Source organism: Thrips palmi, unplaced genomic scaffold (assembly GCF_012932325.1).
Source record: "Thrips palmi isolate BJ-2018 unplaced genomic scaffold, TpBJ-2018v1 HiC_scaffold_18, whole genome shotgun sequence".
Lineage (NCBI taxonomy): Eukaryota > Metazoa > Arthropoda > Insecta > Thysanoptera > Thripidae > Thrips > Thrips palmi.
The window spans coordinates 13,002,735-13,028,976 of NW_023144627.1; the positions used below are offsets into that span (position 1 = coordinate 13,002,735).

General features: G+C 56.6%; 1 long non-coding RNA gene across 1 annotated transcript; it reads right to left on the bottom strand.

Moving 5' to 3' along the window:
• Positions 1-26,242, bottom strand: LOC117645218. Its single transcript, XR_004587712.1, has 3 exons — positions 26,176-26,242; positions 6,615-6,657; positions 1-59 (listed from the first exon to the last, which is right to left on the bottom strand). It is a non-coding gene; the product is annotated as an uncharacterized LOC117645218 (long non-coding RNA).

Here is a 26,242-nt window from a genome sequence, read left to right on the forward strand (position 1 = left end):
AGCAGCAGCGCGACGCCGGGCCACTCCATCGACGTCGTCATTAGTCGGCGGCGGTCATCCTGCAAACAGGAAAACGCGTGGAAACGAACAGTCGCGTTTCTCCGAAAATCCCCCGGTAAACTTCGCACGCAGACTGGGCGAACCAGTGAGGCGTGCGAGGCACTCGCAAATCTGAAACAAGCTTCGGTCCCGCCGCTGCCGCAGCGTTTCCGTCGCCGCTTTCTGGGGAATAAATATAACAATCGACCGGGGCTTATCTGCCGCTTATCCTCGGCGTGGTGCCAGAAGTGCCCGCGCGGCGCTGCGGCGCTAGCATCGCTAGCATCGCATGCGGATTGTTTAAGAGCGCCGGGCCGGCCAAAGACTCGCCAGCCATGGCCATGGCTCGCCATGGCGGCAGTGCGGGGGCAGCCATGCGCCAGCGGCCGCCCAGGGGGTCCCGGCCCGGCGCCGGCCGTCCGGCCAAAAGTACGGGCCGCGTCATCGCTCGGCATGACAAGTACGACTCGATACTGCCAAGCGGACATTTCCTCTGCAAACACCCGGCAGCGCTCGGCAGCGGCTCTCCGGGTCGCTCCGGGTGCACTGCCAGAGACGTTCTCGGGACGAGGGTGCAGCCGAGCCGGAAGACCGGCTACCCCGCGAGAAAGTACCTCAAAACGTACACATTTGCCACGCTTGCTCCGAAAAAAAAAAAAAAATTAAATCGGTTGAAACTTCTGGCCTTATTGCCGTCATGACACAGGCAACGCACAGTTCCAGTCGGTTTGTTTCGCTGGTGTTTCCAGTGTAGAATTTAATGGCTGGCTGCGCGACAGGGTGTTGTTTGGATCTGACGGACGGCCGCTCACGAACCGCTCGGCCCGCATAACTCTGACCATTGCACAGTCATTGCACCGACACCGGGGACTATCAGCGCAGGTGGGTCGCGGGGGTGGCGTCGTCACACTGTCGGAAAGGTCATCACGCAAGTTTCACGAAATAAATATTTTAATTATTCATCCACTTGTAGTTATTGCAGAAAATATTCAACAGGAACTTAGATATTGTTGACTTTTCCCACGGTCTTGTTTTAATGAATTTACGTAACTTCAGGGCTCAGCATTTTGTTGAATGTTGTTTTTTATTTTTTCAGCTGCACCACCTCTGGCTTTTCGCTCCCGGCCCTATGGTTAACCAAAGTCAAACACACGTGTTAACAGTGGCAAAGGGGGGAGCAAAGTGGTAAAATTACGACCCGTGTTTAACCAGTAGGATGTTTAGAGAGCGAGGGGCCTTTTTTAGCCTCGTGTGTGGTGTGATGGATGTGTGTGGTTGGGGAGGAGAGGAGAGAGAGTTTTTTGTTTTTAAAAGTATTTATTGGGGGGGTTCTGTTTCACATTCGGGCCCAAGGGTGGTGTAATTTTTTTTTCACAAAATGCATGCAGAGTTTCTGTTTTTTTTAAATTTTTATGTTTTTGGTGCTGGTTTTACATTTTTTAACTTAGAGAGATTTTTAAAATTTTTTCATTTTTGGTTTCTTTTTTTTTTTTTTTTTTTTTTTTTTTCCTTTTTTTTTTCATTTTTTTCTTTTTTTTTTCATTTTTTTTTTTTTTTTTGGGGGCAATTTTTTTCAGATGAGGTAACTTACACTTTTACATTGAGAGGAAAAATAACAATTTACTAATTGTTAAATGAGAGCTTCAGCTGCACGCTTTAGTCTCCTTAGTAAATTAAAATCTTTTCATAGTATTTGAGCTCATTTAGTTGGCAATTAAAGCACTAAAGTCACTGGTATACTTAGATGCAACAGCTTTTGAGTTACATTTCCCTCTACACTCAGAGAGAAAACTGCGGAAATGTTCTTGGCTTAGGATGATGATTTGTTTTTCATTTCTTCATTAGTTGGTTGACAGCTATTTGCTTTTTGGCTCTCTTGACTTTTTTTCTCTCAGGCTTATCTTTTTACCACCCCACTGTAAGAGCTTGATGTGAGATCTTCGTCATTTGTGGGGAAGTACTCTCTTGACTGAAGCGTTGGCACTGCTGGGTTTGTGTGTCCGTTACTTGAACAGGGTACTCTGAAGGGCAGCATCTTTTTGTGATTGTAGCTGACAACCTGAAAGTCAGTGTCCTCAGTAGAGCTAGTGGATACATAAAGGGGGCGACAATTTTGGGTTTTCTTTTGTTGAGGCAGGGGTTGGTTCAACGCAGGCGGCTTTCTTGAGTGATGTTGGATGGCTTTGAATTGTTGGGGAAAAAGGGTTCCCCCAAATATTGGTGTTTGGTGACTATTTGGCTGCCAGTTGTTGTTGGGTGGACTGGAGAGACTTGTCGTTGGATCAGAGGTTAGGTTGGGCGGGTTCCCCTGGATTTCTGTTGAGCGGAGTGGTTTTCTTGTGTTGACGAGTCTTGTTGACACTGAAGGCTGAAATTTGGGAAGTTGATGTTGTCGATTTGGAGTTTTTGCAATTTTCTCTGATGGACCTGGTGCGAGACAGTGTGCACACACTAAATATCTCTGTTGACATAGAGAAAACTTTTGGTCCCTCAGTATTTTTTCAATGGGAAATTCTTTTGGGTGGGTCATTTGAGTCACTGGGTATCATTATGTAAATTGAGCGGGGCCAGGATTTCATGTTTTTAAATCATCATGAGAAGTATTAACCGGAGTTTGATGGTGCAGAAACAATTCTACCATAAGGCTCCAACAGTTTCTTGGGTCGTCATCAGAAAACTCAGGTGGGCAAATTTTAAACTACAAAATTTGTGGCCCCGGTAACATATCTTCGTACTGGAAAAAACTCGACATCAATAACTATTTCCCCCTTCTTGACAAAGTTTGTTGACACATTCTTCGTTTGACAAGTACATGCAGATTCGTGCGCCACTAAATCGGGTCACATAATGGATATTAGCGCCCGAAAAAAAGTCAGCAACGGCTCTCAATGCTGAGTCTTGAGAAACAGTTTGGGTATTTTCAATAACTATTGCACACTTTTTTGTTGGCACATAATTTGTTGAACTTGTTTGATTGCTTCATCAGTTCGTCTGCTGCCGATGTTGTTTTTGGGTTTGGGGGCGTTCTTTTAGTCTTGACTGATGGCCCCTGGTGGTCGGGTTGGGGCAGTTGGGTTATGGCGGCCGCCATGCTGGATCCCGGGGAAAGGACCCGCGGCTACTTTCAGAACTACGTGAGTCGATTCAAATTGACTTACTGATGAATTGTTTGTGGATGACTTGTTGAAGGTTTGTTGGATTGCTGGTGATGGTTTTGGGTGAAGTCTTTAGCCAAGATGTCATTCCAGAGTTGCCGCTGAGGACGGTGGGGTTGTTTTTATGGTTGTTGTTGAGCTCGGCCAGAGCCTGGCGGGACGCCATGACTGTGACCGTTGCCGGCTGATGGGGTTTTTTGTTGTAGATTTATCCTCTAGAAGAGCACCAAAAGGCTGTGATTATTATCACATCTTGGTGGTTTCTTCTTTAACTTTCCCTGGGAAAATATTTGTAGGCGTTTCAAAGCCTCCAAACTAGTTAAAAATCAATAAAACTGGGGAGCACACTGGTTTCCGCGTCAGCCGGGTCCCGGGGGGAGAAAAGAGAGAGAGAGAGAGAGAGAGAGAGAGAGAGGGGAGAGAGAGAGAGAGAGAGAGAGAGAGAGAGAGAGAGAGAGAGAGAGAGTTGGAAAGAGGGTGTGCGGCAGGGCGTTGCCGGCCAGGCGGCCCACGTCACCCAGTGGAGGCCCAGGCAGCGCAGGCAGCGCCTCGCGAACGCGCCGTACTATCTCGCCGCCGCATCGGGCAAGCCATCGGGTACTCGCTGGTACGGCTGCTTTGCATTTTGGCAGCCGTCCCTTCAAGTTTTACTGTGATTGGCTGGGCGTGGCGGCGGTGCCCGCGCACCGAACGAGGGGGATGAACATCGGGGTCGGGCGTCACACGAAGCTGCTCGTATTTTCGAACAGGATTGCGCCGAGGCGGTGCCTGCCTGCCAGCCTGCAACGCGTCGCCGCGTGATGTGGCCTCGCAGTCAGCGGCCAGAGGATAGCGGGAGTCGGTGGGGACCATCCTGGAATTTGCATTTGCGAGTCGTTCTGAAATGTAAAACCAACATTTTGAGGACAAAAATGATGTCAGAACCACTGATACCGAGTAAATGTGTCGAGGCTTGATGACCGTGCTGGGGTGTGGGCTGGGAGTGGGGAAGAGAGGCGGAGCCTGGATTGCAAACACCGGCCGTGATAAAATCCACACGCGCCCTCTTGTTTAGTGAAATGTATCCCTCATGTCGCGCCGCCGCTCCGTCTGCCTCTGGGATCAGTTTGTTCTGACTGTTTGCCGGGCGTCGCCGGGCGTTGCCGGGCCGGCCCACCTCGGCATGGGGAGCAGACGGAACCGCCCGCGGCCCGGCCGCAAGCTAAAAGCTGTGTAGTAACACGAGAGCGGCCTGCCTCCCCTCCCCCTCCCCCACACGGCACCTCCGCATTATCCACGGTCCAGGACCTAACCCACCCCCTCAGCCCTACCCAGCCCGACCCAGCCCCCCACGGGGCCCCCACGGGGCCTGGCGACAGTCTTTACACACCATCGGCCTGGATCCGGCAATGGTTCGTTCACAAGTCCGCACGGGCCAGATAAGGCTCCTCTACGACTCCCCCTATTGTATCTGGGGGCCGATAAGCGGTTAAGAACTTCCCCCCACCCCTTCCCGTCCCTCCCCCCACCCGTCTTATGACCTCCTAGCAGGAGGCACATACTGTATATAGAGCGGGCTCAACGCCAAACCATGCAACACCACACCACCCCTCTTTGTCACTCTCCCCGCCTTGTCCCTGTGTCTTGGTGTGTGTGTGTGTGTGTGTGTGTGGCTTAGCATTGTAAAAAAGCGGCCGGGGCCAAGGGCATCGCCGAGGGAACTGGCGCTTTGGCCAGCGGTCGGTCCACTCCATCACAAGGGCGCCTCTAGCTGCCGCTGCGACACGGTCGACCTTTATGATGTAAACTTATACCACACTACGATACCCCCCTGCAACAAGCAGCTATCTACGCTCACTGTCTCGATAGCCGACTATCTACGCGCGCTCTCCCGACAACCGGCTATCTACACGGGCTGTCTGGATAACCGACTATCTGCTTTCTCCACCTCGCGAGATTGAATGCTTTTATTTATCCAACCAATTAAGTTGCCCTCGCAAAACCTTTACCAAAACTTGTCAAAAGTTTGTCAAAGCAAGATTAAGTATGGTGTAAACGGGTCGCTTTAAGTGTCATGGAGAAAAATACTTCGTTATACGACAACCCTAACCTCGCTACGATGTTGGATAGTCGGTTATCCAGACAGCCCATGTAGATAGCCGGTTGTCGGGAGAGCGCCCGTAGATAGTCGGTTATCGAGACAGTGAGCGTAGATAGCTGCTTGTTGCAGGGGAGTATCGACTACTACTGCAGCGCCGCCGGGGCAAGGGGCCGCACAACTTGGTGGACCGCGTACCCACCGAACGGACAATGTTCGGTCCCGCGCACTTGTGACACCATTAGTTGGTGCCGCCGCGGCGGGCGGAGCCCCGACTATGTCCCGAATTGTTCGTCTGTGGGGTGCCGAGACTGAGGCGCAGAGGTCCCTCGTGCTTCTTTGGGATGGGCCGAGGAATTTTCCTCACCCTTCCTTAAACCACAAGCTGCAGTCGTAGTTTTTACTGGTCATAGCAGTACAGGCTCTAGAGAGGGGGCTCCAGGGTGGCTGACTACGGGCCGCACTGTCCAATCGGAAGGCGTCTTGCACCGTGGGGCATCGGGGGGGGGGGGATGCAGCAAAACAAGCTGCCCGAGTTGTTAAGCACCGCTTTTCAGCACTGTGGCTAGGAAGGGCGTGCTACTTGCTGTAGTTGGCAGTGGTGTTTGCGTGGGCCCATGGTGTGCCCATGCAGCTACACATTCATCCCGCCACTGTCCTTCTCCCCCACACCCACACGCACGCGTGCCCACATCCGGCGTGGTACTTACGAGTTGGGGCCTGGCTTGGTTGGCCAGCGCGGCACTTTGTGGCTAACTTGCCGGCCGGACTGGCTGACGTAGCACTGAGGCCGCCGAGTGCCCGGCCAGGCCGGCCTGGCTTGCCTGCGGTCAGCCGGCCTGCATGTGTTCCGGCCAGGCCTGTATAAAGATGACAGCGCCAAGGAGAAGTTCCAGGCAGAGGGAAGTGGGGCCCGTTCTGTGGGTGCCGGGAGGTTCTCACGCCAGAACAACTGCCCGAGTCCCCGTCAGATCAAAGCCGGGCATCGGCAACTCGATGTTGGAGGGGTAGTTACCGGAGCCTCAGCCGGGGGTTTGCTCAAGTTGACCATGACCGTCGCAGAGTTCGAGGGGGAGAACGGAATCATACCTGGCCCCGGCTCGAACTGGGGGAGGGGTCTTATAAATCTGTCTCGGCCTGGACCGAGCCCGAGCCCCAAGTCAAGGGCACACAAACCAGACATCTTGCTCCGTGCCGCGGGCAAATCCAGTCCTCCTAAATGCACGGACAGATGCTGGATTGACCAGACACGGCAAACACAACTTGCTGTCGCTTGAAGGAACGGTCCGACGTTCTTCTAATTGTTTCTTAATTCACGTTAAAATTAAAGACGGCTATCTTACCCGTTTTGTGTTCGCACGCGATCAGGATGTCGTCCCGTGACATCTGAAAAAGAAGAAACCTCTTAGAAGTGTCGGCCTTTACACGCCGTGGAGTGTAGCTGCCTGCTTTGAGTGATGCGCCATTACTTAGTTTCCGACGCGCGGCGGAACTTTGACGACGCGATACTTGTTCGTCGATTTAAGGAGCGCGTCGCGTCCTGGATGGCGGAGACGGCCACAAAATATGTCAGCGTCCGTGGGCGGGCATAGTTCCGTCTTTGTCGGGGAATGGGGTTGGCGAGGTGGGGACGGGGGGTGGGGAGCGTGGAGGCACTAGCGGCGATGTCGGTGAGGTTTGCAGGACCGCAAGGTTGGGTTGGCCCTGCGAGCCCTGCGAGCCCTGCGGGACGGCCTGACCCTGCTACCAGACCCTTCCAGCCCTCAGCGCTGGGCCGCCTCGACCCCGCCGTTTAAGTAGAAACTCATCAGGGAGGGGCAGCGGAGTGCATGGCCGTGCCGTGGGGCCGAGGGCTGCCGTGGGCCGGCAAGGCCACTGCTCATTGTGTCTGCGCGCGAATGGCTTGATTCCCAGCAAGGCGTCAAATACTTTGTTTGGACAGGAACTGCGCACCCCGGAACTCATACCCGAACTTCTCCTGGAAGGCGGGGCAAACGCGCCGTGAGTACGTTGCAGTCGCGCCACACAATGCCCTGGACCGCTCCCATTCAGGACTCGCGTAAAGAAAGCGCTGGTCAGGATAAACTTTCAGAACCAAGGACAGCCCGACATTTCGTGGGTTGAAACAACACCTGAACCTGATACGCTCGACTGAAGCTACATAAATTACAGCACTGGAAAGAGCGAGCGTCGAGTGTCCTGTATAGACGAGAAAAAACGTCACTCGTCAAAAAAAAAATATCTCCAAGGTATAAATGTCTGAAGAACATCGCCATAAGACACGACTACATTTTTAAGGCCCCTCTGAAGCTGGAGAAAATATAGCTTTAATTTACATCTGGAGATTGGGCAAACTGTAACTGCACCCCAGGTACGGCACGGACAGAGCCTGGCCCGGCCGTCCTCCGGCCGTCCGCAACCCCCACCCCATCCCGAATTCCATCCCCCTCACGGTCACGCACACAGCGCCAGTCCTCGTACAAGCAGTAACTCAAGACAAGGTTAGGCCGTTGAAATCTGGCTGGCGCTACGGGCCCTTCCATAAACCACGCGGACTTTGCACGCTTGCGGCCGGCCGCCCGGTTGGGGAAGGTTAGTCGGCGCGTGGTTTACCCGGCTTACGCGCGGTCCCTGCCCGTCCGGTCGAGGCTGGCCCTGCAGTCGGTGCTTTGGCGTTGGGTCATTACCAAGTCGTGAAAATTCATTACGGGGCGATGACCCAGCCGAGCGTGGCCGAGAGGACGCCGAAGTGGAGCCGAAGTGCAGAGGAGCGCGCGCGCTCTCCGAAAGGAAGCTAAACTTGGTCTTCCGTCGCGCGTCCGATTCGAAAGCTCTCGCTGCAAGCACAGCGGAGCACAGCGGAGCACAGCGGAGCACAGCGGCGCGGAAAGATCAATCATTTTTGCGGGGGGTGAGGATAATTACAGTCGGGACGGGACTCGCAGGAAAAAGGGTCACGCTGGATATTAAAGCAGAGTCCAATGCTCGCTAAGGATGGTCAGTGCGTGCGACAATGACAGGTTATTTTTTAAAACAATGAAGATGGCGGGAAAAAGACGCGGGGAAAAAAGGGAGCCGTCACAAGAAACCGGCGTTCATCTCCGTCGAGAGCGGGTGACTGTCGGGCGCAAAGGAGAAAGAGGGAACCCTTGGCGCGCGAAAAAGGGAGGAGCGGCTAAAGGATGAAACTCTTTCTTCTTTCATCAAACTATCCGTCTCGTCTGTTTTTAAATCGTCGGAGACGGCTCCGGCGCGGCTCCGCTGCGCGCGCCATCGCTGCAGGATGTTGAGCGCCGCATCGCAGCTAGCGCGCTGTGATATTGCGACAACTCCTCGTCTTTTTGCGCCCTTCTCTCTCTTGATGCCCTTTTTGGGGGCCCCTTTCGGGGCAGAAGGTGGGAGCGGCGACACTACAGTGCAGCCGGCGCTGCGGGGCGCTGCGGGGCCGCGCAAAGGAAGACACAGTGGTGTGTGAATACCAGAAAGCTGCACCGCCCGCCCCACTTCACGCGCTGTTGGCCTCTGCACGGCCTGCCCGGCGCAGGGATGCTTTGTGTGGAACTCTCTCTTCACTTTACTCATTCCTGGAGGCAGTGTGACAGGGGTGTCGCCGGATCGATGGGTCCCTTTACAAAGTTTTTAAAACTTGGTGACGGAAACGCGGTAAAAAGGGAGGGTGGGGCAGACGACGGTCCGAAATCCGAACCAACATAATAGGTATTGCCCAGCCCGGCCTTCCTCATAATTCGGCGCGCATTTAAAAAAATCGGCTTTGATGCAGGCCTGGCGCTGTTGAGAAACTTATCCGGTGCAGGCGGTATTCGAAGAGGGTTGGTAAGGGGTGGTTTACACTATGTACCTCCAGGAGAGTGTTTCGTATTGCGGCGACAGCGCATGCCCCGTCTCCCCCACAAGGCCCCTCACAGAGTTGTTCCTGGCTGGTGTTGACTGTTCGACGGACCGTGAAACAGCCGAACGTTGCCCTGGAGCCGAAGTGGGGTTGCCATGTGTGCGCGCATAGTCGTTTGACTACGCACATAGTGCAAATGATGAACTAGACGAATTCGCGGTCGAAATGAGCTCCGCAGCGCGCCTACCATTGATGAAACATTTGCTGCGGTTGTTGACTCTCGTCCAGACGCCTTAGTCAACTCAAACACGCAAACCATCATCAGTCATAATCAAGTCGCCACCGTCCTCAAAGACCCCGCACACGCTCTACCAAGGGGCTTGCGGTGCACCGAACTCGGTCCAAAGCCTCTTCGGAGTGTTTTACGCGGCTGCCAACCGGATGATAATGAAAAACCGGCTCAACTTGGCCAACCTGCCGACGGCGTGGCGGTCAATTTCTTGCGGGGATCTGGAGCTGCGGCGAGCTGCGGTACCCTGGGCTAGCCCTGCGGTGGCCCGGCGGTATGCGGCGGGAATCTCAAGGAGTTGGCAACTCTAAGCCGGCCGGAGTTTCTTTGAGGCGGCCCCCCGGCGAGTCCTTTGCGAGGGGCGACGCAGCGCATCGGCAGAAAGCATACGTGAATATGTCTTCGTTGGTGCGAGAGGATTTCTCACTTTCACACGAATGCTCGCCACGCGCCGCGCCACGCAGGCGGTGAGAAAGCCGAGACGCGTCGCGGCAGTTAAGGGTGCGACAAGGACGCCTTGTTGCGGTGCGACGGAGAGGCTTGTGGCGGGCTCCCTCGAAAAACGGTCCGATGCACTCAGGCCCCATTCCTCCTTGTAAACCCGCCGGGTTATAAATGAACGGCAAAAAGGGTTTTCGCGAAGGTTTATGGAAGGAGTCCCGGTGTGTGGCGCGGCCGAGATCCCCGCGATATCGCATGCAGAACGCGCCACTGCGAAATGGCGGCGTTCGCGGATTTCGCCTCAGACACTGGCCAACGCAATTAGATTTATTAGTGGAGGGCAGGTCGGGAACGGAATGATGAGGTGGGGAAAGGGAGGGGTGGTTCTGCTCAGTAAATCTCCTTCCTCTCCAGGCGGCACTTCCTGGTCTTCCTGCCACCGGGGAACCGCTCGCCATGATCTACTAGGCACGGTGATCGGGGGAGGCAGAGAGCGGATCGAGAGGTGGGGTGGGGCGGAGAGGAGAACATCGTGGGAGAAGAGCGTGGGAGAAGATCGTGGGAGAAGATCGTGGGAGGGAAAGGTGGGAGAGGATTGAGCGCGGCATTAGAAGAGACTTTCAATGAGAGGATCGGAGAAGAGGTCTGGGAGGAAAGACCACAAGAAAGGTGCAAGGAGGGAAACGACTAAGACAGCGAGAGAGAGAGGAGGAGAGAGAGGGAGAGAGAGTCCACCCGCTGCGTCACCTTGGTTTGGCGTAACACGGACGGACGCGGGACGACAGCGACGGAAATAAAAAAAAAAGTCCAAGAGGAAAAGTCAGGCGTGGCGACGGGACAGTCGGGACGGTCGGGGGCCACGGATAAAGCGGAATAAATATATTTCACCCAAATCGGCGCGGCGGGACCCTCTTCCCCGCGGACTGCCGTTGATGCACACTGCACTGCAAAAGGGGACAGCGGCCCACTGCTGCTGAAAGACTTAAAATTACCAGATCCCTCGTCACTTCAACGGTCATGATCTAACACGATTTTTTTTTGTGATCATGCGTTCACCACAGCAAAATGCCAGACACCAAAAAAATGATAAACATCGCGAGCACACCCTCATTCTGGGCCCGTAAATCGAACGGCAGAATAAACAGTTTTATCACTCCTCGGCCGTCGAGATAGACGTGCAGCAGCCACGCCGCCTCGGCTGTCTCGGCCCAAGGCGCGCTGGTCCACTGGTCCACGCCGCCGCCGCCCTGACCGCACCAGAACGGTATCAGCGACCGGAAATGGGTCGGGGAGGGGAGGCAAGATTTATCGGCGTCTGATTGGCTGGCATGTGGCGGCTTGCACTAGGTCGGGCCCCGAGCCAAAAAGTGACGTCACGGCGGACAAAGGACACCTTCCTTGGGCCTGTGGGTCAGCCCAGCGCCGGAGGAGAAAAATCTGCACGTGTTGGAGGCCCGGTGGTGTAAACCGAAAGCTGTGCACTGAGTCAGTGAAAGATGCAACCTCAAAAGGAACAACAATGAAAGTTTAACTGTGTCGCTTTGTCGTGACCAAGCTTTAGGTAGCACCATTCTAATTTCGTCATTTCAAATTTGCAGCCCTTTAAAAATAGCACGGATTTGCAAACATCGTTTTGCAACTTGCAGAGTGTTTAGCTCCTCCGCCAAGGCTAGGGTGCGTCCTCCCACCCCGAAGGGCGCCCCGAACTTTCACACGCTTTGGACGCTAAATGCGCGGGCACTGCGCGGGCACTGCGCGGCCAGGCAGGAATTTGCATCTCGAGGAACGAAGACACCGCATTCAAACTTTGCTAAACACTGCGGCGTTAAGCGTGTCCTCGCGCCCAGACGGTGTAGCGTGTATGTTCGCCGCGCCCCACGTGTGTTCCTATCGGCACCAAACTTTGTTCATACGTTACCGCAGCGCGGGCCGGCGCCGCACAGCACCGCACAGCACCGCGCAGCGCGCAGGCAGGGTGAAAAGGGTCCAAAGGGATTTCCCGGTCTGTCGATGCGGCGAGTTTGTAATTGCTGCGGGCCTTGCTCATCCCCGGCCGTGCCACGCCGTGCCACGCCGTGCCACGCATAGCGCGCACCGAGCCCCAAACTCTATACGGCGTGTCAATTTGATGCGGAGAGCGCGCCAGAGTGTGTGCCATTCGGATCTCGCAAGGAGCGCCATGATGGCTGGTTAAAATTACAAAAGGAGCGCCGAATCGGATGAAAGTGCGGCCTTTCGTCGTAGGCCTCGTGTAGTTGACGTTAGGCCTAGACAATCAACCAGCGTAAAATAAAACACAGCTTAACTGACAAAAATATAAATCACTTTGTTGTGCGTCAACATAAGTACTGAGTGAGTCCCTTATCAGAATATCAACAAAGCGTAGTCGACTCCCCCCCCACTTTTTCGCAGTGCAGTGGTGTGGGGGGTACCTGCCTCGTTCTGATTCGTGATCGACGTCGTTTCACTGTGCAGGGAGCATCGGCCGGCAAGCTATCTCTTGAATGGCTCTTTGTTTGTCCAGGGTGCAGCAGCACCGCGCCGGGGCCGAGCAGGGACGCGCATATCGCACACGTGTTCGCCAATAGTGCGGACGTCAACGCACCGCCCAGCAGTGAGGGATGGCGCGGTGCGAACGGGCCGGGCCGGGCCCAGTGGCGCGGAGTTTCGCGGTTTGATGTGTGTTCACTCCATAGACAGGCGGGCCGGGTCACGCGGGGCGAACGCGCTCGCGGCAAACAGATAGAGGGGTAGATTGATGAGTTTGCAATTTTATCGCACACGGCCTGGATCGCGAACGCGCCCACCTGCAGTTTATTGCAGGACGGCAAGCAAAAAAAATGGCGGCGGGAATTCGTCGTGAAGTCGCGCTGATGGCGGACCTACACAACAACAGCACCTGGCATGCTGCAATCGAGTCGCGCAACTTCCCCGTTCCTTACTGCTCTTATCCCCGAAGAAAAAGACAGACAGCGAAGCAAGTCGCATATAGGGAAAAGAGGGTGGAAACTTTTTTAAGAAACGGGAAAATCGAATGTTTGCCACCTTCCACGGAAAGTCCCTCCAGCCGTTCCTGTGACGCGTTTATTATCTACAGGGCGCGAACGCAAATCGGGCACGAACTCTCCGGGTTCTAAAAAAAATAAGGAGACGACATATAACGACGCTTCCTCTGAAGTGGCACTTGTGCAGCGGCGTTACACGGACACGTGCACACTTCGCAGAGACTCCTTGTGTGTGTGTGTGGGGGGGGGGGGGTCGAGATTGTGTCGGTGTGGTTCCTCAAAGTAATTTTCAAGAACGTCTCGAGACACGTTCCCCATATTTGCGTAGTGGCCCCTGCACCCGCAGAACGGGAAAGCAAAGTAAACACGGCCTTTTTTTCTACCGACAGTGGCGGAGCCAAAGCACACCTGTCGCCTCCCAGAAACCTGCCGGAACCCTTCCAGGACTATTCCGGGACCTTTCCAGGACCTTTCCAGGACCTTTCCAGGGCCAGGCGGGAGTCCCTTGGGCTGCGCGGCCACGAAACGAAAGCAGCGACCCACAGTGTGCGAACAGAACGAGCCAAAACGTCAAACAGAAGGAGCACGCCTTGAGCGGGGCCTTACTGGCTCCACCGTAAGCCCTGCACTGAAGGCAAGGCGTGTCTCATACCTCGGCTGAGGGCTGAGGCTTCATGAGACCCACCGTGTCAACTATTACTTATTTAAGTGCAATAAAGTAGTTGACTTCTTTTTGTTTTGTGCTTTTTTTTCTCTCAGAGCAGCACTGCAGCCGTCGCACTACTTCACTCCGAAAAACTCTTCATTTACGCAAGAAAGTAATTTGGACGATGACCTCCTCCGATGGCGTTAATAAAGCGAGCTCGTAATTTGTTTCAGTCCTCCCCTTCATTTGTCCGTCTGGCTCCGCGTCCTTCAGTCTCCACTCCAGAAAAAGATAGAATAAAAAGAAAACACCGTTGATTCTGCCGTCTCATTGCACTTTGCCGCGAAGAAGACGGGAGCTCTTTCGATTGATTTGACCTCTGGTGTTTCAGTCACCGAAATCGTTGTTTTTCTTCGTTTTGCAGTGCTGCGCGCCAGTGTGTCGTCTCTCACGTCATACGGCAGAAAATGCGCAGGACCGGCTCCTCTGGGAGCCGCGGGGGCCGCCGAGCGCGCCGCGGTGCAGCAGGTGCGTGTGCGTCCGGGGGACGTGCGTGTGCGAATGTGTGAGCCCACCTGCGTGTGTGTGTGTGTCCGTCGACACCCAGGTGCGCGGGGTTCCCAGGAGACTGCGGTGGGTGGAGGGAGGCGGTGGGGGGAGAGGGGAGCAGGACCAGACCGCTTTGGAGCAGCGGGCAGCAGCTTGAGGTTGTGATACGCAGGCCTCCTCCCCCGGCCCAGGCCCCGGCCCAGGCCCCGGCCGTGGACCAAGAACGCCCCAAACACCGCCACCGCGCCGCCGCCGCCACCGAGGCCCGTGGGGACCTTCCCGGACGGCCACTACCATCAAACATGTATGCCTGGCTGCCACTCGCCTGGCCGCCTTGGGCCCGGCGGGGCTGGCGGGGCTGGCGGGGCTGGCGGGGCTGGCGCCCACCTCTGCGTAGCATTACAGTGGGCCTCAGCTGCGCGGTCCGCCGCCTCCCACGCCCCACACCCCTTCTTTCCGTCGACCTGAATCACCGCTGCCACCCTCGCCGAGGCAGGCGCCCCGCACAGTGTGGTGTTTAGAAGTGAAGCCAGCCTTGTGATTGGCCACGCCCGGCGGCCAATAGGGCGCGAGCAATATCGTCGCCGGCGACGCTTCGAGTGGACACCCGACGAAAGCCAGAAGGTCCGCATCGCCAGAGGGCCGGCCGGACGGCGGGCCGGACGGGCTGCTCGCCCAGCGCCGAGAGATATCTTATTCCGGACGACCCTGAGCTGACAACGGGCGGGCCGGACATGGTAATAATGTCCTCAGACCCGGCCGGAGCTGGTGGCGCTGGCGGGGCCAGAATGGGGAGGCCTTCGGGCCTTCGGGCCTTCGAGGGGGCGCGGGACCGAGGCCGTGGGAGGGACGCCGTCGACGCACGTGGTCGCCGAGGTCGTGCAGGACGACGACCAAGGCTTGCAGTGGCCGCCGAGGTGACGGAGGTCAGCAAGCAGCTTAAGGTGAAGACAGACCTTCAAAAGGGAATTAATTATGTGAGTCCCGACAATCTTCCATCTCTGTCCGCGCACATCACCGTCCAAAGAGCAAGCAAGACGAAGCGGCCCCACCGACTGCACCGCAGTGGCTGGAAAGTCGAGAGGACAACGTCGGAGTGGTCGTCGGAACATAATAAAGATTGGCGTAAATGGAGGGTGAAAATGAACCCCGTCTCGGGAGGACCATCGCCGGAATAAGACGGCAGCATTGGTTCATGTGGAACAACAGCCTATCCACGGCTTTTCCTAGTGCTCCGCGCATCGCGCTTTTTCTAGCCGAGTCTCCACGTCACGTTCGCCTTGTACTGCAGCTGGGGTCGGCCGGTTCAGGGCTTTCGGGCCGCGGTTCCTGCGGGGCCGCGGGGCCACGGCGGGGTGCAACGCCCCGGAGCCCCAAATCAGACCCGCGGGACACAATAAGAGGAATCCGTCCTCGGTCCTGATGTATCTATCCCCTGCAGGATTCAGCATCAATCTCGCCAGCCTGACTCACTCGCATGAGAATAAGGAACAAAAGGAGAGACGCGCGGAGGAAATGACGATCATGGTTAAATCATCCGGCTCCTCGCGCCCTGCTGGCTGGCTTTGGACTTTCCGTTTGGTTATGGAGGAAGGGTAGTCAGAAAATTCTTGCGTCGTTTCGACCGTGCATCAAGCCACTCTGTGGATTTGAACCACTGCAAGGTTGAAACGACTGAAGATTTTATTGAGGTGCTGGTACTGACCCGAAGGCAGTGACAATAAATTTAAAGCAGCAAGTTAAGCAATTTGACAAAGCAGTTGCGGATTTTTTCCCCTAAACGTTCAGCCTGAATAATAGAACGGAGCGCAGCGTGTTGGAATGAAACAGAACAAGGCCAACTGGAAGATCATCAACTTTGGAAAGTGCCCACAGCCCACCCTACCCGAGAAAGAGATGATCGTTGGCCAAGGCGCTGTGGCGTTACCGCAACCCGGGCGACTTCCCAGACTCTCTGCGGGTTGTTCTCGGGGTGTGGGCAAGTCCTTTATTTCTGCGCGTCGACCCTTTCAAACTATTTCCACACAAGGTCCGGCTGGTCCGGGCTCAGACACTACACCAGCAAAGGGACTGTCCCTTCCCCGCCCTTCCGCCCTCGCCCCGCTCCACCCTTCAAGACACAGGGCATCAAACACAAGGCGACGGGGGGGAATCAAGAAATAGACGTGGGTTCGGCCAAAAAACACTGTGCGTGGGGCGGGGCCATCGGCCTGGCCATTGGCCTGGCTGTGCGAAGGGAGTACTGTTCGTCTCGCCGCTTGGTTTCGCCGCGCTTGACAGTAAACGAAAGTATAACCGATCTGTCGTCAGAAATTGCTGGCGGCGTAGCGCGGTGCCCGGCTAGCGCTCCACAGCCGCCGGCACACAGTAGTGATTTGGGTATATTTCATCTGTCTAAGTGGTGCTTGAGGGACCCTCACGGCAGAATTTTGTCTCCATGCCAAGAAGCCGCGTTCGCTTTTGTGTCTGTGAGAGTGCGGTCTGTGTGTGGGGGTGTCTGCGGGCGTTCATATGTACATGTGTGCGTTTACGTGTGCGTCCCCGTCTGTGTGTGTGAGTGAGAGCTCTGCTTTCGCCGAATGGATTCATAATGCATGTTCCGGGACGTAGTTATTCTTCCGTATGAAATGTTGGTGGGGCGAGGGCGAGCGCTGGGAAAGGGGGGGGGGGGGGCTTCTCGAGCGTGTCCTTTGATGCCTCCGCAACACAACCACTCGTCCTTGCGCAAACACCGCCACCAGGTGAAAGGTGAGGGCACACTGTGATCTCGGAGGTTCAGCGCAGCGCACAGTGCTGGCTACGGCTTCAAAACACAACTGGGTAACACTAGCCGAGCCTGGTCGATTGGGTGTTGGAACGCGCCGGGCCGAGAAGAATTAGACACTCTTTTCACGGCCGACTTCTTTCGCGCGCCCTAGGGGGCACCACACTAGCAGGTCCTTCGTCCTTCGCGTCTTCCGGTCGAGTCAAAGGCGACCCCTTCCCCCTCCCCCCATTGTCCCCGTTTTCCCTCTGTTTCCCAATGAAAGCGCGCCGCTGTCCAATAAGCTGCGTTAAAAACGGAAGGAAAAAAGACGCCATGGCGCGTGAAAAAAAATGGAACTGGTAGAAAAAGGCAAAATGTTTTCTTTTTTTTTTACAGTGAAATTTTGGTTGTGGTGACAGTGGAAGGCGGGGCATTAGATATCTTGACCTACATGAGGGGAGCGATTGCTGTAGCCACCACACTGCTATGCTCCTGGCTGGGCACAATTTGTGGCGTGGTGGCGCCTGCGGGTGGGAAGAGCGCAGGGGTTGGGGGCCCCCCTCCCCTTCCCCACTCATCTCTTCTAATCCGAAACGCGTTCCCTGCCGACTCACTCCGAGGGCCCGCTTCGTCGCTCTGTCTCTGTCGCACCCGTGCGGGCCGTGCGGGCCGCCCCGCGAGTGCGAGAGAGACGCCGCCTCTATCGAAGTAATGCATCTGCGGCCCGACAGTCGGCACCATGCTCGCGTCTCGAGGCGGCGGTGGTGGTGGTGATGATGATGAAGTCGGTGGTGATGATTTGCAGTAATGGTCGTGATGGTCATCACCACCACTCGCCAAGGAAACCTCGTCCGCGCAAATCGTCGAAATACACTCGGAACAACGAAGAAAACAGACGACTCAGGACACTGAGGAGGTGTTGGAACTCTCCCAGGCCAGTGTGCCGGTGGACACACACTGGCGGGGGCCAAGCAATGTGCTGGCTGTTTACGCGAGGCACGCCACCGTGACGGGCCCGACGCGGTGCGGACAGGAATCCGGTCCCACCGACACAGTGCGTCGCCGAGGCCGAAGGCAGGCCAATAATATTTCTGCGGTCCGGTAAGACGCGCGTCCCGGAGGACAGGAGCCGCCATGATTGGTCGATTTAGCCACATCCGCTATTCGGGGCGGGGCGGGGCGGGGCGGGGCGGGGCGGGGCGGGGTGGGGCGGGGCGGGGCGGGGCGCAAGCAGCCCGCGAGGATTAATTTGTCCCCCACGTGCCGGGCATTGTTTGAGCGGAGGGGCGCTCTTTCCTGGAGGGCCTGGAGGGCCTGGACACTGCGGACCGGCACGTGACACGGACCAGCGCTCCGTCTCTCTCGCACCCACTCGGCTCGCCCCGTGAGTGCGACAAGGACAGAGACCGGCACTGATACAACTGCTGACCCCATGGGACGGGCCCGTCCCAACGGGGTCCCCGGGTCCCGGCTGCACCCCGGTCTGCACAGCCTCCCACATGCGGCCCTGCCCCAGTGCGCCTTCTGCTGCGCCCTCTCTCTCCCTCTCCCTCTCTCTCTCTCTCTCTCTCTCTCTCTCTCTCTCTCTCTCTCTCTCTCTCTCTCTCTCTCTCCTCCCAGTTTGTCCGGCAAGCATAGCGCTCCCGGCAACCACTGGAGTCACCTTGGAAGGGCCGGCTGGATGGCCGTCGACGGCCGTGTGGTTTACGTGGCACTCGTGCTGTGTGTGTGTGTGTGTGTGTGTAGGTGTGTGTGTGTGTGTGTGTGTGCGTGTGTGTGTACGTGAGAGGGCGTGGGGCGCTGGAGGGTCTACGCGGGTTGCCCGCTGGACGCGCCGGGCGCAAACGGCAAAAGCTCCGAGAGCGAGAAGGGATACGTCACGCCGGGATGCCGACGCGTATTAAAGGGGAAGCGAGAGTTTCGCTGCGCAAAGTTTTGTAGCGAATGCCGGAAAATAAACACGCCATATTGCGCACAAATAATTATTTGAGATAGTTTAAGAGACAAGTTGGCCAACTTTAAGGCGACAATGCTCGGAGGAAAAGCCAGTTAATTGCTCACCCTAGGAAAAAATGCAAAAAGGTCTTTATACCGATTTTGAAACATTCGCACACGTCGTGTCTGTGTGTGTGTGTGTGTGTGTGTGTGTGTGAGAGAGAGAGAGAGAGAGAGAGAGAGAGAGAGAGAGAGAGAGAGAGAGAGAGAGAGAGAGAGAGAGAGAGAGAGAGAGGGAGGGGGCATTACTTTCGCTTCGCCGGAACCGAATGGAGAAGTAGATGGATTGCACACGTGTTTTCCGGCTGCAGCTCCGCAGCACACCTCCACAGCCAATGGAGGACCGGAGAAGGACGCCACTTATACAAAAAACAGGGATTCGTCTCTTGCTTCCTGCCATTCGTCACGCTGGCGTCCCGTCGCAAGCGGGCCGAAGGCATGCCGAAGGAGCCGAGGACACCCGAGGACAGCCGAGGACAGCCGAAGGCGCGTTCGGAATAATGACGAGGGGGTCCGGCCACAGCCCGGCCACACCGAGGACCAAGGCCAAGTGACTCTGGCCGAAACAGAGCGGGGCGGACTTCCCCACACACCACACCGCCAAAGTTTGCCGAGGGGGAAAATGTTGCCACTCCTCTCGGCCCCGCACGCACTGTTGCTGGTTTAAAACAGGAAACTCTTCCGGCCAAACAGACTTAGTATGTTGGAAAAATGGCGAAGAGAAAGTCGCTGTTCTGCGAAGAGTCTACTGATCTGTATCACCGCTCCGTCAGCCGTTCCGCCCCCCCGCACGAAGTACTGCGACAGCCCCTTGTTTACCGCCTCACGCCTCACCAGAGACGCAACCGGAAAATTCCATCACTATCACCCCCTTTTTTATGTTTTGTTTTTGTTTCGTCAAGGTCGCGTAGGCACGGCGAGGCTTCGTAAACCATAATGATGCGGTCGTTATCTGAAGTCTTTACTGTTCTCCCGAACGGCCGGGGCGCCGGGGCTCGCAGAGGGGGAGGGGGTGGGGGAGGCGGGAGGCTGAGGTTTATACATGATGAGATTGGGTCTGGCCCCGCGTCGGTGATAACCTTGCCGCTGGTTCCATTCCGGCCCGGGCGTGGCGAGGCGGGCTCAGGGCTCAGCCGCATTGTCCCGGGACGCGTCTTCCGTCAACACAGACAGGTAAATCAGCCGCGAAAGCTCCGCAGTGGCACTCCACTGGAAAAAGAGAGCTGGCTTCACTCCGACGTGGCGTCTGCGACCCCTCCCGACGACGACAGCAGCAACAGCAATACGCTTTTAAATGAAAAACACGATTGGGCATTTGTACTGGCCGTTTACAGGGTGCGCTAAACAACGCCTATTGGGTCTGCTTGGGATTCGCGGCCCGTCCGCGCCCTGGATTTGCATGGCCATGGCCGCCGTGGCGCGGCACGGATGCCGTGTCCCAGCCCGCGTTCGAGTCCGCCTTCGTCCGGAAACTTCGGCACCCGATTTTGCTGTTTTAAACCTTTTTTTGTCTTCCTAATTTTTTGACGTCTTTTCAAAAGCCGGTGTCGTGACATTTTTTAAATAATTTCCCTTGAAAAACAGGTTTTTTTAAAACATTCAAATTTTGAATGTTCTTTCAGTTTTGTCAGACTGCACTGTGGTTCGTTTTCCACCGTGCGGTAGCGTGTGTGGGTACACTGCGAGAGTGCGACTGGGGTTGAATTGAACGAGCCGGGTGGAGGGGTGAGTGAGAGTCGTCACACACCTCCCAGGAAGAGACACTATCACTACGGCGAGTCGTCGGTGAAATGAGACGCCAGGAGGGGTGGAGTCAAAGGGAGAGAGAGGGGGGGGTGAGAGAGGGGGAAAGAAGGGAGAGCTTTCAGCATCCTAGCGCCCGCCAACAGCGAGGTAGGCAAAAATGCTCGTGCGACGGATTGCCTACCCGTCGCCGTTGCCACGCTGCAACGCGAAACAGAGGGAGAAGCGACAAATTAATTGGCCGGATACCAAGGCAGCTCTGGGGGAGAGCCGGGGAGAGCCCCCCCTCGCTTCGGTCAAAGACAGTGCACACTAACTAAGCACCCAAACCATGTTCCACCCCTCAATTATGCAAATTGACCTCTTCATTATTTTTTACTTCATCTTCTTCTCCTCCTCCTTCTTCCTCTCGCCGCCGCGTGCGCGAACAAGGAAGTGGACTGTGGCTTACGCTTCCACGCTTCAACGGCTTCGACTTGCGCCACAAAGTACAAGGAAACCGCATATGGTCCAGGCCACTCTCTTTTCCCTCTATCTCCCCCTTTGTTCTCTCTCTCTCTCTCTCTCTCTCTCTCTCTCTCTCTCTCTCTCTCTCTCTCTCTCTCTCTCTCTCTCTCTCTCTCTCTCTCTCCCTCTCCCACCCAACAGGAAATCTACCTCTGTGCCTGTCCGGCTCACGCGGCAGGCTACACACTGGCCCATTATCCGGCCATCCAGCAGACTGATTCCGCGACTCGTTCTGTCTCTCCCGCGGGGCGTCCCGCATGGGTGCGAGAGAGACGACTCTCGGAATCAGTCTCACAGCCATGCACAGCGGCCGCACACCGGAACATTTTCGCCCGCGCCGGCACTCTTCATAAGTTAGCAGCCGCGAATTTACATCGCGGGGAAGGGCGAGAGAGAGAGAGGGGGGGCTGTAAATGACCGCAACTTAACCGCGACGCATCTGCAAGCCGCCCACATTAAGCGCTGCGCCAAACCGGGAACCGGGGCGGCGCTCCAACTCCACGCCACTGTATTGTCGGCTCGCTGATTCCAAGAGTGTGTTGTGTGGTGTGGCCGAGCCGAGCCGAGCCGAGCCGAGCCGAGCCGAGCCCGGCAGGCCGCACTACTCGACTCGACACCTTGGAGAGCGAGAGAGATAGCGGCCGGGATGAGAGTTATTTATTGCACAATGAGCGAGTGTCGCGTGCAAAGAATGAGAGCGAGAGAGAAAGAGAGAGAGAGAGTGGAGTGGAGGGGGCGCGTCAATAATTTATTTTACGCACTTTGGAGGGGATCGCATTTAAACTTTATCGCGCTTCATACGGCCTGAATGGGGCCGAGGAGGTGTCGGGGGGGGGGGCGGGGTGGGGCGGGGTGGGTCGGGGCGCCGTACTGAATGGATGAAAAGAAGAAAAGCCGGCCGTACCCTGGTCCTTGGTTCATGGTACTCAGTATGGAGTAGCGGGGTGGGGACACTGAGGTGCGAAGAAGCCCCCCACCCCCTTCTCTTCCGGTCACCGAGGCCCCACCTATACAATGGCCGGCCTTGCGACGCGCATTCTAACGACTATGACACCAAGGACGGGATTACCCCCTCCCCCCTCCCACGCCGCTGGCGCCCGCTAGTGTAGTCGCCGTGGTAATAGCTCACGCATCGCCATGCCGGTCATATTTCTGTGTCGGCGAGTGTTAAAAGACCGGCCGATGCTGAAATATGGTGGTGTCCGCACAGGCTGGCTGGCACTCGCTGGCACGCACCGAGCGTCAGAATTGGTTTGCGCTTCGAAAACAAACAACTGGGGAATGGTCCTCTGGTCGGTCGCTCGATCGGGGCGCCTCCCGTGACTCATTAACTGGCGGTGTGGCGGAGCGGGGCAAAGCGGGGCGGAGCGTCCGCTTGCTCAAACACGGCACTGCAAGGAGAGCCGCTGCAGTCGGCACGACAGAGAGAGAGAGAGAGCGAGAGAGAGAGAGAGAGAGAGAGAGAGAGAGAGAGGGGGGGAGATAGGAGAGAGAGCTGCGGAGAGCAGCCTCGGTTCTCTGCAGTGAAATTCTCAGTCATCATCAGGGATGACGTTTGATGTAAGTAAACCGTCGCCAAGTGCGGCATTTCCGACATTTTCACAGTGCCGTTGCGTCCTCTCCTCGCCGCCTCGCCAGGCGGTCACAGGTAACGTGGCCGGCCGGCCGGCCGAGTGGAGGAAGATCGCCTGTCAATGGCGAGATAGGAAACCCGGGGGGGCCCCGGAGCGTCGCGCGTGCGGCCCGGCCCCTCGTTGGGGCTTCCCGGGGCTCACGCTGCCCGCCGTCGCCGAGACCCCCGTCTCCGTCCGCGTCCCGCCCGAATCCTGCGGCACCAGCACTGGCCGCCCTCGGCAGCCCTCGGGCGCGTGCAAGACCGGGCCTTTAATCCAGAGTAATGCGGAAAGAATGCCAACCTCAACAAGATAAGCCGTTCCCTTAAATTTCCCCCTGCAAAAGAGAGTGCGGGGGCGGCGCTATCAAAAGTCAAGCTGGAAGCGGCCCAAACCCCCCAAGGAACGAGGCAGCTCCGAAGAATTACTCATCAGCATCTCCGAAGAAGATACCCAAGATCACGCTCCACAACAGGAACAAGAAGAAGAAGTCAGTAGAGAGAAGAGAAGAAGGGAAGGGTAGTCCGTTCCTCTTCGGTGACGACGCCTCCACTTTCCCGGGGTAAGTCACACCCTCAATCGATTTCGCCGTGCGCACCGGGAAATTTAAATCGGCGGGGTTTGAGTTCGTTTGCCGAGTTGCTGCCCCCGGGGGGCACCGTTCCCACGGCCAGCTCCACGGCCCGCACGGCCACGACCAAGTGTTCCAGCCCCTCCTCCGTGGTTCTGTGGCTTCCGGGTGGGTCGCGGTGCCTGAGGGCCTGCACAGACGTTCAAGGGCCTGCCCGCTCACATGACATCCGTTTTGGGATGGCCATTGTTGTCGCACGCCGCGCCGAGAGTGCGCTAACCCTCAGTCAGGGCGGCGACGCCGAAGGGCCGAAGGGCGGGGGGGCGAGGACGGGGGCGCGGTGCTTTTTTTTGCCCTGCGTGGGCGCGGCTCCATTTGGGCAGACACGGCTCGCAAGCGGAGCGGGTGCAGGGGCCGGGGCCGCCAACACATGCGAGTGTCCTTTTGCAAATGAAAAAAGCCCCGCCCAAGGGTTTGCCGGCTTCTGAAAACGTCGGGGGCTGTCCAAATTCCACAAAAAAAATCCGCCAAAACTTAAGATTTGAAAAAAAATTACTTGTTTGGACCAGTGAGTGGATCCGTTTCCGGCACTGCGGCGGAACCGTTTCATACCTCCCAGCCCGACCCCTTGCGACCGAAGATCAACGCCTGCGATTGGGGTTCGTTTTAACAGACGCGGTGGTGCGGTGACGGGCCGCGCACAGGCGGTCCTGTCTACAGGTAGCCAGCAGTCGGATGTCTCTATTGCCGCCAGATCGCAGATCCGAGACCAACATGCACAGCACGGCGATTCGGTGTGTAGTCGGTCGGGTGTTCGGTTGGATGAAGCTTTCTATTTTGTCGGCAAGGTCGCAGGATGCTCTCGCCAGGACACAGGTCGCATGAAGAGAGGGGCAGGGCGAAGCACACCTTTCTCAATACATCCAGATTTGGACCAAGAGGACGCCGTTGATCCCCGAGATAAGGGGACGAAGCAGGCGGGCACCGGACCCGGTTGTGCTCAAAGAGGCTGTTCTGGGGTGGAGGCCTGCATTCCCTCCCGGGGATGTATACCTCCTCTCTGACTGGTCATACTGCGAGTGGGAGCATGTAGCCAATTGAGGTTCTTCTCCGCCGGCATAACGTGTCACCCTAGTAAGGACGGCCATGTCTCGTTTTGCAGTGCAGGCGAGCATGTGTCGGGCCCGAAATGGCATACGATCATGTGTGGTCTAGCCCTTAATGGTAATGGTATGTCAATGGCGAGATAGGCAACCCGGCGCGCTGGCGCGTTGCGCGTGCGGCCCGGCCCGGCTCGTCGGGGGCTCCCCCGCGCTCCGCGCTGCCCGCCGTCGCCGAGACCCCCGTCTCCGTCCGCGTCCCGCCCGAATCCTTCGGGATCCCCGGCCCGTCCCGACCAGCACTGGGCCGCCCTCGGCCGCGCTGCCAGACCGGGACCCCCGTAATCCAGAGTAATGACGGAAAGAATGCCAACCTCAACAAGAAGAAGCCGTTCCCTATAAATTTCCCCCTTGCAAAAGAGAGAGAGGGGGGGGGCGCTATCAAAAGTCAAGCGGGAAGCGGGAAAACCCCCCCATGTATGGAAAGGAGGAAGAGATTCCGAAGAATGTAGAAGTAGAAGAAGAAGAAGAAGAAGAAGAAGAAGAAGAAGAAGGAGAAGAAGAAGAAGGGGGAGGTAACTTCCCCACGACGACGGCAGTCCACTTCCGGTGTAAATCACGCCCTCAATTGATTTGGCAGTGGTGTGCGCACCGGAATTAACTCGGCGGGGCCGTTTCAATTTCTAGTTTACCGAGTTGCTGCCCCACACCGCCGACACGACCACCACGGCCACCACCAAGGCCCGCCCGGGCCGCCCGGCCTACGGGACCAAGTGTTGCAGCCCCTCCTCCGTCGGTCTTCCGGTGGGCGAGGGGGAGGGGGCGAGGGGGGGGGGAGCCCTGAGGGCCTGCACGAGAGGGAGGGGGAAGCCTGCCCGCTCACATGTATATTTCCGTTTTGGGATGGCCATTGTTGTCGCACGCCGCGCCGTAGAGTGCGCTAACCCTCAGTCAGGGCGGCGACGCCTGAAGGGCCGAAGGGAACTGGGGGGGGGGGGGGAGGAAGGCGGCGCGGTGCTTGCGGCGCCCTGCGTGGGCGCGGCTCCATTTGGGCAGACACTACACCGCAAGGGCAGCGCCGGGGCAGCGCCGGGGCACCGCCATCACAATGCAAGTGTGTTTTTCAAATGAAACAAGCCGCGCCCAAGGGATTTGCATGTTTTATGAAAATGTCGAGTACCCTGTCCAAATTTAAAAAAAAAAAATAGGTCCAAAACTTAAGTATTTAAAAAAAAAATTGATTTGTTTGTATCAGTGGGTGGATCCATTGCCGGGCCTGCGGCGGAACCGTTTCAAAGTTCATCTCGAACCACGCACACAAAAAAGGAGTCCACCGAAAAAAAAAGCAATCGGTCTGTGGGCAGCATGACGTTGACAGAGGGGTCACGGACCAAGGGAGAAAGGGGGGAGGGGGAGGGGAGGGAGGATAGTTGTTAGCGGGATGGGTAATAGCCGCTTCTCTGTACTTGGCTTTGCGCGGCGTGGCGCGGCGCGTCCAGGATCGCAGGATTGGCCGGCGACTAATGGATTCGGGAGATTTCAGCCAAATGGCTCCATAGGGGGAAGGCCGGGGCACTTTGTCACCACCGCCATCACATGTTCGCCGGATGTACCGTATTCAATTTCGCGCCAAGGACCTAATGAACAGGTCTTCGCAAAAAAAGATTGCGGGGGTTTCAAAAAAAAGGTTCAAAATGAAAAGAAATAGCGCAAGAAAAAAGAGAAAGTAAAAAAACGATAGCAAAAAAAAAAGACTCCATAAAAAGAGGGTAAAAAAATGTGATAAAAAAAAAATTTGAAGAAGTTGTGTTGCCACACGCGTGCAGCGAGTTTCACCGTTGTTTCGTACCTCAGCAAGGCGGAGCGCCGCCGCCGCCGCTGCCCCCAGGCGGCGAGACGAGGAACCAGCATCCTGC